Below are 3,336 nucleotides of genomic sequence, written 5' to 3'. Positions count from 1 at the left end.
TATTGCTTCACTACTTGGTGTGCAGCTCTAAGCCGAGTATACAGTAACCATTTAATGTAACTTTTTCAGATTGCAAATATAATGCATGCTCATTGGAGGGTCGGTAATAATTGTTTTAAAATGTACGCTGTTTCTATGTTTACAAACATAGGAACTTGTTTCTCACCTCATTTAATTGCATTGCTTCCCTTTCCCCATTTCAGAGATGAAGAACAGAGGTTCTGAGAGATGAGTAAATACTTTCATATCTCCTGATTAGCAAGGGAAGGAACCAGAACTCACATCTGGATCCTTTGGTTCCATGTTCCGTGGTCTTTCTGTTAAAATATCCTGCTGTGGTGCCACCATTCTCCCTTATTAAAATCCCTAGTCAGTGACAGCTCTTGTTTCTCACTCTTCTCCTTGCACCCTTGTGACCTCTTTTTCAATTCAAATGCCAAGTTTCATGTTTATTTAAAACAGATTTTGCTTGTGTGCCAAAATTGTATAAAGAGAAGAAATACAATGTAGCAGTTGCGGGCCCCGCTGGGTGGTGCACACCTGTAGCCCCAGTAGCTTGAAAGGCTGAGGTAGGAGGATCCTGAGTTCAAAACCAGATTCAGCAATGGCGAGGTGCTAAGCAACTCAGTGAGACCCTGTTTCTAAATAAAGTACAAAGTAGGGCCAGGGATGTGGCTCAGTGTTGACTACCCCCGAGTTCAATCCCCAATACCAGAAAAAATTTAAAAAAATCATATTACCTTTCTTGTCAAGCTTAACCTGATGTTCTCTGAAAGACCTGCACATCAAAATGGTGCTTGAACTGCTCCCACATAGTATGACCTCTGTCCAAAGGCATGAAGCTCTCCCACTGAATTCAGGGAGCAAAGAAATTGGCAAAAAAGAGACTTTCCTTACGATGACTCTCTAGATTTGACCTGAAATGGAATGTCATCAATTTAACAGAGAAATCTACCAGGGAAAAAAAGTCTTTTTTTTTTTTTTTTTTTTTTTTAATTTGGCACTCTATTTCTTTTTGAGTGGCTGATAAAATGATATAAGGGAGCTCTTTTTTTGTATCCTCAGTTGCTTTCCCTTTCCCTTTCATTGATGTTATCTCAAAATATTATGATTCATCTGTCTATTCTTGCAGTGCCATCTGCTATCTAAGTTTTCTTTCGGGGAATTCAGGCCACCAACTGAAGCAACTCTGGCATTTCAGGTGTGAAGAAGACTCTGATGTTCTTATGGGATAGTTGTTTTCTGCTGGTGTCAATTTATTATATTGCTTTTACATAGACGTTGGTGAGGAAGATGTATCATTATCATTTCATCATCATCATCATCATCATCACAATAAGGGTCACAGAGGGTGTTGACTATAACCCTGGTGCCATCTTTAGACTCCTTGAGCATAAATACTATTATCTTCACTTTACAGCTGAGGGGACTAAGGCTTAGCAAGGTGAGTCGCCTGGCCGGAGTTCACCCTGATAGTGAGAGACAGAGTCAGATTTTGAATCCGGGTCTGTTGGAAATCGAAGTCTGTATTCAGCAAAGAGAAAGGTATTGGTGAAGCAGGTGTGTGTCATGAACTGCAGGCCTTACGGAGATGACAATATCTGCCTAATACCCTAGGAGGTCCCAGTTCAAAGAGAAGGAAAAACACGTACAAGAAAACTTTCAGTGCAGTGTTAGTTATGATGACTGAGGGGCTAGCAACCCTTCAAGTGAGCCTGGGGAAGATGAATTTGGGGGGAAACTAGGGATTTAAGAGGGCCTTGAAAAGATAGACTTCATCAGCTATTGATAAGGATTAGTTCCATAAAGAGAACATAAAAATGTTAAGTCTTGGGCTAGAAAGGGGCACATTGGTAATTACATCATTAAGATAAGAAGATCAGATGATCTGAGAGGTGTTGTTTAGAGGGAGAAATACCAGGAAAGCCAGAGGTCACTTTGTGGAAGGACTGAAATCCTATTAAGAGCACAGGGTTGCAAGACTTAGTGAAATGTTAATGCTAATGGACTTATTAATGCAAATGTTAATGCTAAAGGAAGTGACTTATATCCCAAGTGGCTAATGGCCCTTGTGGTAACACTGGGATGTCAGTATGGAAGTATTTGTTCTGTGTATTAATGGTGCAATGACAAACTCTGTCACCTCGAATATCACATCCAGGACATGCTCTTGCTGAAGCAGGTACCTGCAGCTACGATGGTTGTCAAGAATGGCCATTATGGAAATAAGCCACGTGGGTTCTGGAATCAGCACATATGGGGCACCTGAAGATGAATAATCATACCTGGAGAAGGACTGGTCTCACTTTTTTCAGATCAAGATTACTGTCAAGTACAATGTGGGTTTGTGGACTTATCCCGGATTTTAAAACAGACTAAGAGGAAAACTGGTGAAATCTAAATAAAGCTTATCATTTTGCTAATTAAAAAAAAAAGGGTTGTAATTTCAATTTGTAATTTCAAATTGTAGTTGGGCTAATTGCAAACATCTAATTGTAAAGAGCTTTGATTTAAATGATACATTTTTCTGTGCAAATAACATGAGTGAATCAACAACTCAATTATCCAAGTAATGGCAAAGTGTCATCCATTATGTTTGTGTTGATTGTGCTCTTGTGTGAATTTTTTCACTTATTAATATGGTGAAACTGGATACTATAAGTATGGAATACATCAAATAATGTATTAATTTCATGAGAGGATCCAAAAATATTCTGCCAAATTATTTTGATGATTCCTGTAATGACTAAAACCTTTCAAATTCTTAATCCTTTTTTTCTCACGTCATTTGCTTGACAAGGAAAAACAAAGAGTTAAAAAGAAAAAGTAGGGTGTTTCCCATGTCTTACTATACATAAATTTTTATTATAAAATCTTTTTCTAAAGATGACTCTTTTTTCTCCAAATAAAAGATTATTGAACTAAAAAAAAAAAAAAATGAAAAAAGATTAGTGTCAAGGAGCACTTTTCTAAGCTCAGGAAGACATATTTTACTTGGCAATAAATTCTCCCCAAAAGCTTAAGTACCATAATTAATAGTATTTGATAAAAAGTAAAGACAAAATGAGATATATAATAGAATATTTACATAAGCTTAAAATACATTCATCCAAAGCAATGCACACTTTTGTAAAATCATGTACTTCCACAAAGATACAGACTAAACTCACCAGAATGTCTGCTTGGGGAAGGGGAGGGGAATGGGGGTAAGAGTGTTGACTTATAAGAAGTTTTGACTTGAAAAAACAGTCAAGGCTTGTAAAGTTCAAAGCTAATACTGTGTCAGAAACAGATAAGTAATTCAATCCTCTGCACCTATGATCCAAATTAGTGTTC

Source organism: Sciurus vulgaris (assembly GCF_902686455.1).
Source record: "Sciurus vulgaris genome assembly, chromosome: 12".
NCBI classification, from domain to species: domain Eukaryota; kingdom Metazoa; phylum Chordata; class Mammalia; order Rodentia; family Sciuridae; genus Sciurus; species Sciurus vulgaris.
The sequence above is the reverse complement of the archived record's forward strand: the minus strand, read 5'-3'. Positions refer to the sequence as shown.